We start from the raw sequence: 17,122 nt of genomic DNA, 5'->3' as shown, positions 1-17,122 counted from the left end.
ACCTATGTGTGAAGTGTTCTGGAATGCATATGTATAAGAAATGTGATTGATGGGCCACAGGGTATATGTATAATTAATTTAAGTACTGCAAGATTGCTCTTTGGAATAGCAGATCCAGTCTAAATTAATCAGCTCTGTTCCTTTAACTCTGCACCACCAGTAACTCTTGATATGACCCAGCTTTCAATTTATAAATGGATTACATTTTAATTAGCAATTATCTGATGAATAATAATTTCAACATTTCTTCATGTATGTTTGTGTGTGTGTGTGTTTGTGTGTGTGTGTATTTGTGGGACTGGGGATTGAACCCAGGGGTGCTCTACCACTAAGCTACATCCCCAACCCTCCCAGACACTCTTACTTTGAGACAGGATCTCACTAACTGCTGAGGCTGGCCTTGAACTTGTGAGCCCCATTCTGCCTCAGTTTCCCAATTTGCTAGGATTACAGGCATGCAGCATAACACCTGGCTCCTCTTCATGTATTTCTAAGCATTTTTGTTTTCTCTTCTTCAAATACAGTTTTCATATATTTTATCAATTTAGGGCAGTGTATGTATTCCTGTCCTTTCTTTTGGATTTTCAGGTGTACTTTGCATATGTTAGTTTTTAATCCTTTGTTAAAGACATTGCAAGTATCTTTATTCTGTCATTTGTTAACTTTGTTCATGGTATTCTTTATTGAATGGAAATTCTCATTTTTACACAATCAAATCTTTTGACTCATAGAATCTACTTCTGATTTTTCTTTGTGGTGATATTGATCACACACCCAGGGCCTAGTGTATGCTATGCAGGTGTGCTACCACAGAGTTATAATTCCAGTCTTCTACTACTTCTGAGGTTTTGTTTAAGGAATTGCTATCTAATTCTAGGCTATAAAGATATTTTCCTATGTTATTTTCTATTAACTTTGTAATTTTAGCTTTCGTATTAAGATCTTTCATTCTCTGGAGTCCAAATTTATACTTGATGTTAGGGAGGGGTCTAGTTTTATTTTTCTTTGGATACTCTTTCCAATATCATATGCTGAACACTCCATTGAGTTTTGGTTCCAATTATATATTATGTTAATTTTCTACATTTATGTAAATCTGACTTTAAGCCTATTTATCTTTTCCATATTACTTTAATTAGTATGGTATGGCAGGGATAGCTAATAGTCAACAAATAATCTTTGTAATTACTTACTTTCTCAGCCTGCCTTGTAGTTAGATTGGGGCCTAATGACACAAACTGGTAAGGTGCTATAAGTAAAAGTAATGTCAATGACTTCTGGGCCAGTGTTGCCTACACTGGACACTTCATATAACATAAACAATTAAGGCTACAAATTTCTCCTGAAATATTGTTTTTACTGAATCCCACATATTTCAATATTTGCTATTTTAATTGTTAAGTTTTCAATATTTCAAAATTTGTTACATCTTTTTTTAACCCATGAATCATTAAAATGTCTATTCGAAAATTTCCAAACAGATGGGCTTTTAAAATGTTATTTTGTTATTTGTTTCTTTCCTAATTGCATTTTGACCAAATAATGTGCTCTTTATGATATTGACTATTTGAAACTTGTTAATAACATTAACTTTTTGAAACTTGTTGGCTTTAGGGCCAACAATATGATTATTATAAATGTTCATCATATGGTTGGAAAAAAGCATATAATCATTATTGGGTGCAAGATTCTGTATACATACTAAATCAACTTGTTGATTGCATTGTTCACTATTTGATATCTTAACTAGTTTGTTCTCTTTGCCTTTTACTTTAGAGAAGCATGTTGGAATCTCTGATGTGATTGCTGATTTATTCCTTTCTTTCATAGCTCCATAAGATTTTTTTCTTCATATTTTTGGGGTTATTTTATTAAATCCTCACACTTTTACAAATTTTTGGTGAATTGTAACTTTTATCATCATCTTAAAAACTTTCATTTTGAATACGTATTTACAGGGAATTGCGGGAATAGTAAAAAGAAATCTTCTGCACCTTTTACACAGTTTCCCCCCATGCTTACATCTTCTATAACTTCCACAATTTCAAAATTAGGAAACTGACATTAGTTCAAAATGTGCATATGGTTCTATGCTATTTTATCACAGTACTGCAATCAAGATACAGATGTAGTCTATCACTGCAATGATCTCCTTTGTGCTACAACTTTCTAGACACACACACTCCTTGTTCCACCATCCCTAACCTCTAGCAATCATTAATCTATTCTGAATCTCCATATTTTTCCATTCAAAGAATATTATTAAAATGTAATTGTACAGTATGTGACATTTCAAAGTTTTTAATCCACTCATTACAATGCCCTTGAGATCTGTCCAAGTTGTTGTTTGTATCAATAGTTCATTCCTTTTCATTGCTTAATAGTTTTCCATGGTATGGGTGAAATGCAGTTGTTTAACCATTCATCTATTCTTTAATAATGCTTATGTGATGTAATTTTTTCAATCCTTTTGGTTCCAATGTTTCTACGTGTTTTTCTTTAGCATGTAGCTGGATTTAAAAAATTTGGTAGTATATTTTAACTGGTAAATTTAGTGCATTTTCACTTATTGTGATTACTAATGCATTTGAGTTCTGTGCTATTTATCTTGCTTTTGCAAAGAGGTTTCGCTTTTTCTCATTTCTCATCTTCTTTCTATACCTATTTCTTTTATTTTAGTTCTAACTCTTGAAATTTTATCTTTCATGTCTAACTTAAGTCTGGGTATAATCAATATATTATCAATATATTGACAATAGGTGAGACCTTCAACTGTGATAAATCTGGACTGATTTAAACTTATGTTCTTAAGTCAGACACATTCAAACTCTGCAATTCTACTCTTTTTTGTTCTGATATTGCAATTTCACCTTAACCTAAGATTTTTTAACATTTCATAATATGAGACTCATGTGAGAAAATTTGCTATTTTACTTATAAGGCACATGGATATTATTTTTCAAAAGCTCAAAGAGGCTTAGAATTTCTTGAATCACCTACTGTGATCATCTTCATTCCTAGTTTCACTAAGGAAATATGATAAGGTGGTGAATTAAACTAATATTACAATGAAGCAACAGACAATGTTAATTTTTAAAATCACTCTTCAAGAAGTCTAACAGCTTTAAGTGAAATGGGATTCTTGTAGTAGGAGTCCTTAATTGCTCTGTTTTGTCTTTTACATTGAATTCCATATTCAAGCTTATTCATATTTTTCATTGAAATTTGCTCAATGTCCTTGGAAATAAATATATGCCTCTTCTCCATGAAATTGTTTTAAAGGAGCAACAGCCTTGTCTCTGAGAACATATTGTCAGAGGGAAAGCATTTATTTATTTATTTATTCACTTATTTATTTATTTATGCACCAGGGATTGAAATTAGGGGCACTTAACCATGAGCCACATTCCTATTTTTGAGACAGGGTCTTGCTAAGTTGCATAGGGCCTTGCTAAGTTGCCAAGGCTGTCTTGGAACTTGCAATTCTCCTGCCTTAGCCTCCTGAGTTGCTGGGATTACAGATGTGTGCCGTCATACCTGCCTAGGTTATTCATTTTCAACCCAAGATTATGAAAGAAAATCTCATTTGTACTTTGACCACCTCAACCCAAATATTCTTGAGAGTCTATTATTTACTATTATATTTGTAGTCTTACTCTTAGTTTGTAGCCTTTTGCTTAAGTGCAAACAGGGAATTTATGGAAAGATAATGAGATATTTCTTACAGTAAGAAAAAAGTTGAATAACCTAGACTGATAGTAGGTAGAAACAAATGCAGCTCTTGGAACCCTGAGAACAGTGATTTACATCGCTTCATCCTTGCACTCTGCCACTAAAATGATATCCCTGTATTCTCAGTCCTTGCATTTATGAGGTCATATTCTTAACTTCTTCCTGATCTAATTGTTCATGCAGAACAATAAATCAAAGCAGGGAGAGCAGGACTATTCAGTGCAAATATAGTTGTGAGAACTGTCCCATCACACCCATGACCTGGACACAAAATGTAAAAAAGGTACAAACTATAGTACAGAATGTCTAAAGAATGTTTCAAGAGTAAGGAATAGAAATATATATATAGCTAATGCCAGAGTTTTAGTTTCTATTGTTATTATTTTACCAAGTTAAATATTTCAAAGAACTATTCTTTCAAGTTTTAGCCACAGCTGGACTATGTTGTTGATTTATCACATGTGATGTGACTTAAAACACAGAAACCCAGACTTGGGGGAATGAAATATTTGTCTACCACATGATTCTCTGCTCATTCTTTTTTTTTTTAAATTGCTTTTATTTTTTAAATACACGACAGCAGAATGCATCACAATTCTTATTACACATATAGAACACAATTTTTCATATCTCTGTTTGTATATAAAATATGCTCACACCAATTCATGTCTTCATACATGTAAAGCTGCTTTTTCCTTTTTTTTTGTAGAATGCTAGAATTCAATATATATTAAGAAAAATCTGGATTACAGAGGTAACTTTCATCCTCTTAAATCAATAACTTATCATTATTTTTTTTTGTCGGTCGTTCAAAACATTACATAGTTCTTGATATATCATATTTCACAGTTTGATTCAAGTGGGTTATGAACTCCCATTTTTACCCCGTATACAGATTGCAGAATCACATCATTTACACTTCCATTGCCATTCTAGTGTCTGTTGTATTCTGCTGCCTTTCCTATCCTCTACTATCCCCCCTCCCCTCTCCTCCCCTCCCCTCTTCTCTCTCTACCCCCTCTACTGTAAATCATTTCTTCCACTTGTATTATTCTTCCCTTACCCCTCACTTCCTCTTGTATGTAATTTTGTATAACCCTGAGGATCACCTTCCATTTCCATACAATTTCCCTTCTCTCTCCCTTTCCCTCCCACCTCTCATCCCTGTTTAATGTTAATCTTCTTCTCATGCTCTTCGTCCCTACTCTGTCCTTAGTTACTCCCCTTATATCAAAGCAGACATGTGGCATTTGTTTTTTAGGGATTGACTAGCTTCACTTAGCATAATCTGCTCTAATGCCATCCATTTCCCTCCAAATTCTATGATTTTGTCATTTTTTAATGCAGAGTAATACTCCATTGTGTATAAATGCCACATTTTTTTTTATCCATTCGTCTATTGAAGGGCATATAGGTTGGTTCCACAATCTTGCTATCGTGAATTGTGCTGCTATGAACATCGATGTAGCAGTGTCCCTGTAGCATGCTCTTATTAGGTCTTTAGGGAATAGACCAAGAAGGGGAATAGCTGGGTCAAATGGTGGTTCCATTCCCAGCTTTCCAAGAAATCTCCATACTGCTTTCCAAATTGGCTGCACCAATTTGCAGTCCCACCAACAATGAACAAGTGTACCCTTTTCCCCACATCCTCACCAGCACTTGTTGTTGTTTGACTTCGTAATGGCTGCCAATCTTACTGGAGTGAGATGGTATCTTAGGGTGGTTTTGATTTGCATTTCTCTGACTGCTAGCGATGGTGAGCATTTTTTCATGTACTTGTTGATTGATTGTGTGTCCTCCTCTGAGAAGTGTCTGTTCAGGTCCTTGGCCCATTTGTTGATTGGGTTATTTGTTATCTTATTGTCTAATTTTTTGAGTTCTTTGTATATTCTGGATATTAGGGCTCTATCTGAAGTGTGAGGAGTACAAATTTGTTCCCAGGACGTAGGCTCCCTATTTACCTCTCTTTTGTTTCTCTTGCTGAGAAAAAACTTTTTAGTTTGAGTAAGTCCCATTTGTTGATTCTTATTATTAACTCTTGTGCTATGGGTGTCCTATTAAGGAATTTGGAGCCCGACCCCACAATATCTAGATTGGAGCCAACTTTTTCTTCTATCAGACGCAGAGTCTGATTTGATATCAAGCTCCTTGATCCATTTTGAGTTAACTTTTGTGCATGGTGAGAGAAAGGGATTCAGTTTCATTTTGTTGCATATGGATTTCCAGTTTTCGAACACCATTTGTTGAAGATGCTATCCTTCCTCCATTGCATGCTTTTAGCCCCTTTATCAAATATAAGATAGTTGTAGTTTTGTGGATTGGTTACTGTGTCCTCTATTCTATACCATTGGTCCACCCGCCTGTTTTGGTACCAGTACCATGCTGTTTTTGTTACTATTGCTCTGTAGTATAGTTTGAAGTCTGGTATCACTATACCGCCTGATTCACACTTCCTGCTTAGCATTGTTTTTGCTATTCTGGGTCTTTTATTTTTCCATATGAATTTCGTGATTGCTTTATCTATTTCTACCAGAAATGCCGTTGGGATTTTGATTGGCATTGCATTGAACTTATAGAGAACTTTTGGTAATATCGCCATTTTGATGATGTTAGTTCTGCCTATCCATGAACAGGGTATATTTTTCCATCTTCTAAGATCTTCTTCTATATCTCTCTTTAGGGTTCTGTATTTTTCATTGTATAAGTCTTTCACCTCTTTTGTTAGGTTGATTCCCAATATTTTATTTTTTTTGAGGATACTGTGAATGGAGTAGTTGTCCTCATTTCCGTTTCAGAGGATTTGTCGCTGATATACAGGAATGCCTTTGATTTATGCGTGTTGATTTTATATCCTGCCACTTTGCTGAATTCATTTATTAGCTCTAATACTTTCTTTGTAGACCCTTTTGGGTCTGTTAGGTATAGAATCATGTCATCTGCAAATAGTGATAATTTAAGTTCTTCTTTTCCTATTTTTATGCCTTTAATTTCTTTCGTTTGTCTAATTGCTCTGGCCAGTGTTTCGAGGACTATGTTGAACAGAAGTGGTGAGAGAGGGCATCCCTGTCTTGTTCCAGATTTTAGAGGGAATGCCTTCAATTTTTCTCCATTCAGAATGATGCTAGCCTGTGGCTTAGCATAGATTGCTTTTACTATGTTGAGGTATGATCCTGTTATCCCTAATTTTTCTAGAGTTTTGAAAATAAAGTGATGCTGTACTTTGTCGAATGCTTTTTCTGCATCTATCGAGATGATCATATGGTTCTTGTCTTTAAGTCTATTGATGTGGTGAATAACATTTATTGATTTCCATATATTGAACCAGCCTTGCATCCCAGGGATGAATCCTACTTGATCACGGTGTACAATTTTTTTGATATGTTTTTTAATCCGATTCGCAAGAATTTTATTGAGGATTTTTGCATCTAGGTTCATTAGAGATATTGGTCTGTAGTTTTCTTTCTTTGAAGTGTCTTTGTCTGGTTTAGGCATCAGGATGATGTTGGCCTCATAGAATGAATTTGGAAGTTCTCCCTCTTTTTCTATTTCCTGAAATAGCTTGAAAAGTATTGGTATTAGTTCCTCTTTAAAGGTTTTGTAAAACTCTGCTGTATACCCATCCGGTCCTGGGCTTTTCTTAGTTGGTAGTCTTTTGATGGTTTCTTCTAGTTCCTCAATTGTTATTGGTCTGTTTAGGTTGTCTATATCCTCCTGACTCAATCTGGGCAGATCATATGACTTAAGAAATGTATCGATGTCTTCACTATCTTCTATTTTATTGGAGTATAAGGATTCAAAATAATTTCTGATTATCTTCTGTATTTCTGAAGTGTCTGTTGTGATATTGCCTTTTTCATCCCATATGCTAGTAATTTGAGTTCTCTCTCTTCTTCTCTTCGTTAGCATGGCTAAGGGTCTGTCGATTTTATTTATTTTTTCAAAGAACCAACTTTTAGTTTTGTCAATTTTTTCAATTGTTTCTTTTGTTTTGATTTCATTAATTTCAGCTCTGATTTTAATTATTTCTTGCCTTCTACTTCTTTTGCTGTTGTTTTGCTCTTCTTTTTCTAGGATTTTGAGATGAAGTATGAGATCATTTATTTGTTGGTTTTTTCTTTTTTAAAGGAATGAACTCCAAGCAATGAATTTTCCTCTTAGAACTGCTTTCAATGTGTCCCATAGATTCCGATATGTTGTGTCTGTGTTTTCATTTAACTCTAAGAAGTTTTTAATTTCCTCCTTGATGTCTTCTAAAACCCATTGATCATTCAGTAACCTATTGTTCATTCTCCAAGTGATGCATGATTTTTCCTTCCTTCTTTTATCATTGATTTTCAGTTTCATTCCATTATGATAAGATAAGATGCATGGTATTATTTCTACTCCTTTATATTGTCTAAGAGTTGCCCTGTGACATAATATATGATCTATTTTTGAGAAGGATCCATGTGCTGCTGAGAAAAAAGTGTAACTGCTTGATGTTGGGTGGTATATTCTATATATGTCAATTAAGTCTAGGTTGTTAATTGTGTTATGGAGTTCTATAGTTTCCTTATTTAACTTTTGTTTGGAAGATCTGTCCAGTGGTGAGAGAGGTGTGTTGAAGTCTCCCATGATTATTGTATGGTGGTCTATTAGACTCTTGAACTTGAGAAGAGTTTGCTTGATGAACATAGCTGCACCATTGTTTGGGGCATATATATTTATGATTGTTATGTCTTGTTGGTGTATGGTTCCCTTGAGCAGTATGTAGTGTCCCTCTTTATCCCTTTTGATTAACTTTGGCTTGAAATCTATTTTATTTGATATGAGTATGGACACTCCTGCTTGTTTCCGCAGTCCATATGAGTGATATGATTTTTCCCAACCTTTCACCTTCAGTCTATGTATCTTTTCCTATCAAATGCGTCTCCTGTAGGCAGCATATTGTTGGGTCTTGTTTTGTGATCCATTCAACTAGCCTGTGTCTCTTAATTGGTGAGTTTAAACCATTAACATTTAGGGTTATTATTGAAATATGGTTTGTTCTTCCAGCCATATTTGTTTATTAATGTTACTAAACCTGATTTGTTTTCTTCTTTGATTATTTCCCCCCTTTATTGTCCTACCTCCCACTGTTGGTTTTCATTGTTATTTTCCATTTCCTCTTCCTGTAATGTTTTGCCAAGGATTTTTTGAAGAGATGGTTTTCTAGCTGCAAATTCTTTTAACTTTTGTTTATCGTGCAAGGTTTTAATTTCATCTTCTATCCTGAAGCATAATTTCACCGGATACACGATTCTTGGCTGGAACCCATTTTCTTTCAGTGTTTGAAATATGTTATTCCAGGATCTTCTAGCTTTCAGAGTCTGTGTTGAGAGATCAGCTGTTATCCTGATTGGTTTACCCCTAAATGTAATCTGCTTCCTTTCTCTTGTAGCTTTTAAAATTCTCTCCTTATTCTGTATATTGGGCATCTTCATTATAATGTGTCTAGGTGTGGATCTCTTATGATTTTGCACATTCAGCGTCCTGTAGGCTTCTAGGATTTGGGATTCTGTCTCATTCTTCAAGTCTGGGAAGTTTTCTCATATTATTTTATTGAATAGATTGTTTATTCCTTTGGTATGGACCTCCATGCCTTCCTGTATCCCAATGACTCTTAAGTTTGGTCTCTTTATGTTATCCCATATCTCTTGGATGTTCTGCTCATGGTTTCTTAACTGTCTTGCTGAGCTGTCTATGTTCTTTTCAAGTTGAAATACTTTGTCTTCATTGTCTGATGTTCTATCTTCTAAGTGTTCTACTCTGCTGGTAGTATTCTCAATTGAGTTTTTAAGTTGGTTTATTGCTTCCTGCATTTCTAGGATTTCTATTTGTTTCTTTTTTATTACCTCTATCTCCCTGTATAATTGATCCTTTGCTTCTTGGATTTGTTTATGTAATCCCTTGTCAAAGTGATCTTTCATTGTCTGATTTTGCTGTCTCATGTCTTCCTTGAGACTCCAGATCATCTGAAGCATGTATATCCTGAATTCTTTATCTGACATTCCATCTGTTGCAGCTATTACCTCTTCTAAAGTTGAGTTGACCTGCATTGCTTGTGGTCCTTTCTTGCCTTGTCTTTTCATACTGCTCGTGTTTCTTTCTGCTTGGTAAAACTGTTGTGTTTTTGAAATTTTCCCCCTATTTATTTATATTGGTCTTGTATAGTTGAAAAATCTCCCTTGCAGAGCGCGTAGTGGCTGTGCTCCTCCTCCAATTGGGGTGATCTGTCTACTACGCTGGCAGGCCGCTAGGCCTGCTCTGCTGGTCGGTCGCAGGTCTGCCCACCCTGCGGGTGTGGGGTGGCGGCTCTGCTCTGGCCCCACACCAATTGTGGTGACGTGACTACCACGCCCATGGGTCGTTGGGCCTGATCCGGATGCGGGCGGCAGCTCTGCTCGGCCCCTACTCCAATTGGTGCGACGTGTCCATCACGCTGGCAGGCCACCAGGCCTGTCCTGCCAGTGGGTCGCAGGTCTGCCTACCTTGCAGGCTCGGGTGGCGGCTCTGCTCGGCCCCTACTCCAAATGGGGTGACTTGACTACCACTCCATCGGGTCGCTGGACCTGGTCCAGGCGTGGGCGGCTGCTCTCTTCGGCCCCAGCTGCAGTTGGGGTGACGTGATACCACGCCAGCGGGTCGCTTGGCCTGTTCTGGGCGCAGGCAGCAGTTCCACTCTGCCCCTGTGGCCCCCAGAGCACCCAGCAGGACCCGGACCGAGAAGCAGTTTCCGCGGGATCCCCAGCCCAGGGCCAAAGCAGCTCCGGGAGCCAGAACCCGGCTGCTCTGAGCTCGGTGCACACTCTGCTGGGAGCGGGCTCCAAGAAGCAGACTCCGCGGGTTCCCCCAGCCCTGGGCCAAAACAGTTCCGGGAGCCAGAACCCGGCTGCTCAGAGCTCGGTGCATGGTCCACTAGGAGCAGGCTCCAAGAAGCAGTCTCCGTGGGTTCCCCAGCCCTGGACCAAAGCAGCTCCGGGAACCAGAACCCGGCTGCTCAGAGCTCGGAGCACGCTCTGCTAGGGGCGAGCTCCAAGAAGCCCTCTCTGTGGGTTCTCTAGCCCTGAGCCTAAGCTATCTGTCTGCGAGTCGCAGGCAAATAACAGCCTGAAATCACCTGTTCCGTAGCTGAATGAGCCGAGATCAGTAGAAAACAGGGATGATTATGTCAGCTCTCCAAGATGGCGGCCACTGGCCTCCTCCGTGGACTGACCTGTGTGGAGAACCGAACTGGACCGCTTCCCTCCTCCGTCTCAAACCCAGAACTAAGCACTGAGCGCAGCCATTCCACCGCTGGCAGAAGCCCACAGAATCCGCAGCGCTGCACCTCCTCACCGCCACCTCTCAGCTTCCCAGCGCGCACCGCAGACTCTGGCCGCGGGGCAATCCGCCTAACAAGCCGTGCGACCCTCCGTGCGGAGAAATCGCCTGCGACTGAGCCCCCGCCACCGATCCTCACGCGATGAAAATCCCTCCACTAGATTCTGGAGCACCTCAATTTCGCTGGAAATTCCCAACAATACAGCCGTCAGCTATTTTAACTCATCATTCTCCCGCACAGTGACGCGGCACACGGGGGTGATGCACTCCCTTCGCCGCCATCTTCCCCTCCCTTTCTGCTCATTCCTAAGGCCAGTCAACACAACTCTGTATGGAAATATGTTTCACCTAAAGAAGATATAAGTTTCTACTGTTATTCAGGGTAAAGGAAGATGGTTGGATTATCTCAATAGCTGGAATCAAGCCAAGAGATGCTGATGCATCCTTCTTCAATATATCATCTCAAATTCCACCTCTATGCCACCCAGAAGAAGACATTAATGTTCCAGGACTGACATATTTTCAGGTTCTCCTTATTAAGAATTTAAGAAATCTTGAGTCTAACCTCATCTAGAGTCATCTTGTTACCATAGTAACGATAATTTTATCATGAATAAGAACTTCATTTAAACATTTTAAAATGAATCTCGATCTTTAAAAATTGAGTGTGTGACTATAAAGAATAAAATGACTTCTAGTAGTTTCAGGACACTGCCTTGATCTATGCTAAGGCACCAACAGTTTTACCCATCATTGTTTTGTACCATTGGTGTAAGTGTAAACCCTGTGAGAACATCTAATGACATGCTAGTATTATTTTGTATGTAGTTTATATCTTACTGTTTTAGAGACCTGCAATAGTCCATGAGCTACGCATTGAGAACCACTGATATACAATGTAATCTGAATTGTATGTAAAAAATACAGAGGCATACATTATAAACATCTGAAAAAATTTTCACCCAGTTTCAATTCTGTGAACTTTTTAAACTGATACCTTAGGCCCTGATATATGGTGAATGTCTTTTTTTGTAAATTCAGAAGTACATCATAATTTTTTTCTATGTTGGGTACTGGGGATTGAAGTCAGGGACACTCGACCACTGAGCCACATCCCCAACCCTATTTTGTTTTATTTAGAGACAGGGTCTCACAGAGTTGCTTAGCAGCTTGCTTTTGCTGAGGCTGGCTTTGAACTTGTGATCCTTCTACCTCAGCCTCCTGAGCCACTGAGATTATAAGCATGCACTACCGGGCCTGCCAGAAGTACATCATAATTTTTAAAATTTATTTTTATTTTTATTTTTTGGGGGGCATTTTTTTTAATTTCATTTTTTTATTGGTTGTTCACAACATTACAAAGCTCTTGACATATCATATTTCATACATTAGATTGAAGTGGGTTATGAACCCCCAATTTTACCCCAAATGCAGATTGCAGAATCACGTCGGTTACACATCCACAATTTTACATAATGCCTTATTAGTAATTGTTGTATTCTGCTACCTTTCCTATCCCCTACTATCCCCCCTCCCCTCCCCTCCCCTCCTGTCTGCTCTCTCTACCCCATCTACTGTAATTCATTTCTCTCCTTGTTTATTTTCCCATTCCCCTCACAACCTCTTATATGTGATTTTGTATAGCAATGAGTGTCTCCCTTCACTTCCATGCAATTTCCCTTTTCTCTCCCTTTCCCTCCCATCTCATGTCTCTGTTTAATGTTAATCTTTTCTTCCTGCTCTTCCTCCCTGCTCTGTTCATAGTTGCTCTCATTATATCAAAGAAGACATTTGGTATTTGTTTTTTAGGGATTGGCTAGCTTCACTAAGCATAATCTGCTCTAGTGCCATCCACTTCCCTGCAAATTCTATGATTTCGTCATTTTTTATTGCTGCATAGTACTCCATTGTGTATAGATGCCACATTTTTTTTATCCATTCATCTATTGAAGCGCATCTGGGTTGGTTCCACAGTCTAGCTATTGTGAATTGTGCTGCTATGAACATCGATGTGGCAGTATCCCTGTAGCATGCTCTTTTAAGGTCTTCAGGGAATAGTCCGAGAAGGGCAATACCTGGGTCAAATGGTGGTTCCATTCCCAGCTTTCCCAGGAATCTCCAAAGTGCTTTCCAAATTGGCTGCACCAATTTGCAGTCCCACCAGCAATGTACAAGTGTACCCTTTTCTCCACATCCTCGCCAGCACTTGTTGTTGTTTGACTTCATAGTGGCTGCCAATCTTACTGGAGTGAGATAGTATCTTAGGGTGGTTTTGATTTGCATTTCTCTGACTGCTAGAGATGGTGAGCATTTTTTCATGTACTTGTTGATTGATTGTATATCCTCCTCTGAAAAGTGTCTGTTCAGGTCCTTGGCCCATTTGTTGATTGGGTTATTTGTTATCTTATTGTCTAATTTTTTGAGTTCTTTGTATACTCTGGATATTAGGGCTCTATCTGAAGTGTGAGGAGTACAAATTTGTTCCCAGGACGTAGGCTCCCTATTTACCTCTCTTTTGTTTCTCTTGCTGAGAAAAAACTTTTTAGTTTGAGTAAGTCCCATTTGTTGATTCTTATTATTAACTCTTGTGCTATGGGTGTCCTATTAAGGAATTTGGAGCCCGACCCCACAATATCTAGATTGGAGCCAACTTTTTCTTCTATCAGACGCAGAGTCTGATTTGATATCAAGCTCCTTGATCCATTTTGAGTTAACTTTTGTGCATGGTGAGAGAAAGGGATTCAGTTTCATTTTGTTGCATATGGATTTCCAGTTTTCGAACACCATTTGTTGAAGATGCTATCCTTCCTCCATTGCATGCTTTTAGCCCCTTTATCAAATATAAGATAGTTGTAACTTTGTGGATTAGTCTCTGTGTCCTCTATTCTATACCATTGGTCCACCCGCCTGTTTTGGCACCAGTACCATGCTGTTTTTGTCACTATTGCTCTGTAATATAGTTTGAAATCTGGTATCGCTATACCGCCTGATTCACACTTCCTGCTTAGAATTGCTTTTGCTATTCTGGGTCTTTTATTTTTCCATATGAATTTCATGATTGCTTTATCTATTTCTACAAGAAATGCCGTTGGGATTTTGATTGGCATTGCATTAAACCTGTAGAGAACTTTTGGTAATATCGCCATTTTGATGATGTTAGTTCTGCCTATCCATGAACAGGGTATATTTTTCCATCTTCTAAGATCTTCTTCTATATCTCTCTTTAGGGTTCTGTAGTTTTCATTGTATAAATCTTTCACCTCTTTTGTTAGGTTGATTCCCAAGTATTTTATTTTTGAGGATATTGTGAATGGAGTGTTTTTCCTCATTTCCGTTTCAGAAGTTTTGTCGCTGATATACAGAAATGCCTTTGATTTATGCGTGTTGATTTTATATCCTGCCACTTTGCTGAATTCATTTATTAGTTCTAGTAGTTTCTTTGTAGACCCTTTTGGGTCTTCTAGGTATAGAATCATGTCATCTGCAAATAGTGATAATTTAAGTTCTTCTTTTCCTATTTTTATGCCTTTAATTTCTTTCGTCTGTCTAATTGCTCTGGCCAGTGTTTTGAGAACTATATTGAATAGAAGTGGTGATAGAGGGCATCCCTGTCTTATCTTTAAGTCTATTGATGTGGTGCATAACATTTATTGATTTGTGTATATTGAACCATCCTTGCATCCCAGGGATGAATCCTACTTGATCATGGTGCACAATTTTTTTGATGTGTTTTTGTATTCGATTCGCCAGAATTTCATTGAGGATTTTTGCATCTAGGTTCATTAGAGATATTGGTCTGTAGTTTTCTTTCTTTGAGGTGTCTTTGTCTGGTTTCGGAATCAGGGTGATGTTGGCCTCATAGAATGAATTTGGAAGAGCTCCCTCTTTTTCTATTTCCTGAAATAACTTGAAAAGTATTGGTATTAATTCTTCTTTAAAGGTTTTGTAAAACTCCGCTGTATACCCATCCGGTCCTGGGCTTTTCTTGGTTGGTAGTCTTTTGATGGCTTCTTCAATTTCATCCATTGATATTGGTCTGTTCAAATTGTGTGTATCCTCCTGACTCAGTCTGGGCAAATCATATGACTTAAGAAATTTATCGATGTCTTCACTATCTTCTATTTTATTGGAATATAGGTTTTCAAAATAATTTCTAATTGTCTTCTGTATTTCTGTAGCATCTGTTGTGATATTGCCTTTTTCATCCCGTATGTTAGTAATTTGAGTTCTCTCTCTTCTTCTCTTCGTTAGCATGGCTGAAGGTCTGTCGATCTTATTTATTTTTTTGAAGAACCAACTTTTAGTTTTGTTAATTTTTTCAATAGTTTCTTTTGTTTCAATTTCATTGATTTCCGCTCTGATTTTAATTATTTCTTGCCTTCTGCTACATTTGATGTTGTTTTTCTCTTCCTTTTCTAGGGCTTTGAGATGAAGTGTGAGCTCATTTATTTGTTGGTTTTTTTCTTTTTTTGAGGAATGACCACCAGGCGATGAAGTTTCCTCTTAAAACTGCTTTCATTGTGTCCCATAGATTCCAATATGTTGTGTCTGTATTTTCATTTATCTCTAAGAATTTTTTGATTTCCTCCTTTATGTCTTCTGTAACCCATTGATCATTCAGTAACATATTGTTCATTTTCCATGTGATGTAGGATTTTTCCTTCCTTCTTTTATCATTGATTTCCAGTTTCATTCCATTATGATCAGATAAAATGCAAGGTATTATCTCCACCCCTTTATATTTACTGAGGGTTGCCCTATGGCAAAATATATGGTCTATTTTTGAGAAGGATCCATGTGCTGCTGAGAAAAAAAAGTATATCCATTTGATGATGGTTGATATATTCTATATATGTCAGTTAAGTCTAGGTTATTGATTGTGATATTGAGTTCTATAGTTTCTTTATTCAACTTTTGTTTGGAGGATCTGTCCAATGGTGAGAGAGGTGTGTTGAAGTCACCCATAATTATTATGTTGTGGTCTATTTGATTCTTGAACTTGAGGAGAATTTGTTTTATGAATGTCGCAGCACCATTATTTGGTGCATAAATATTGATAATTTTTATGTCTTGTTGGTGAATGGTTCCTTTTAACAGTATATAATGTCCTTCTTTATCCCTTTCGATTAACTTAGTCTTGAAGTCGATTTTATTCGATATGAGGATGGCCACCCCTGCTTGCTTACGAGGACCGTGTGCGTGGTATATTTTTTCCCATCCTTTCACCTTCAGCCTGTGTATGTCTTTTGCAATCAGATGTGTCTCCTGGAGGCAGCATATTGTTGGATTTGTTTTTTTAATCCATGATACCAGCCTATGTCGCTTCATTGGAGAGTTTAAGCCATTAACATTCAGAGTTACTATTGATATATGGTTTGAACTTCCATCCATGTTTGATTGTTTATCCTTTTTTTAAAAATTTTTAGTTTGTTTCTCCATGATTGTCTTTCCCCTCGCCCTCTGTCTTTACCGAGGCACTTCCTACTGATGGTTTTGGTTATTGTTTTTCATTTCTTCCTCGTGTAGTGTTTTGCTCAAAATGCTTTGCAATGCTGGTTTTCTGGCTGCAAATTCTTTTAACTTTTGTTTATCATGAAAGATTTTTATTGCGTTGTCATACCTGAAGCTTAATTTTGCTGGATACAGAATTCTTGGTTGGCATCCATTGTCTTTCAGTGTTTGAAATACATTGTTCCATGACCTTCTTGCTTTCAGTGTCTGTGATGAAAAATCCGTTGTTAACCTTATTGGTTTACCCCTGAATGTAATCTGTCTCCTTTCTCTTGTAGCTTTTAATATTTTCTCTTTGTTCTGTATATTGGATATCTTCATAACAATGTGTCTTTGGCGTTGGTCTACTGTGATTTTGTGTGCTCGGTGTCCTGTATGCATCTTCAATTTGTATATCTGTTTCCTTTTTTATTTCTGGAAAGTTTTCTGTAATTATTTCATTCAGCAGGTTACTCATTCCCTTGGTTTGAATCTCTGTACCTTCTTCTATCCTGATGACTCGTAAGTTTGTTTTTTTTTTATGTTATCCCATAACTCT

The sequence above is a fragment of the Spermophilus citellus genome (assembly GCF_964194105.1).
Source record: "Spermophilus citellus genome assembly, chromosome: X".
NCBI lineage: Eukaryota > Metazoa > Chordata > Mammalia > Rodentia > Sciuridae > Spermophilus > Spermophilus citellus.
The sequence above is the reverse complement of the archived record's forward strand: the minus strand, read 5'-3'. Positions refer to the sequence as shown.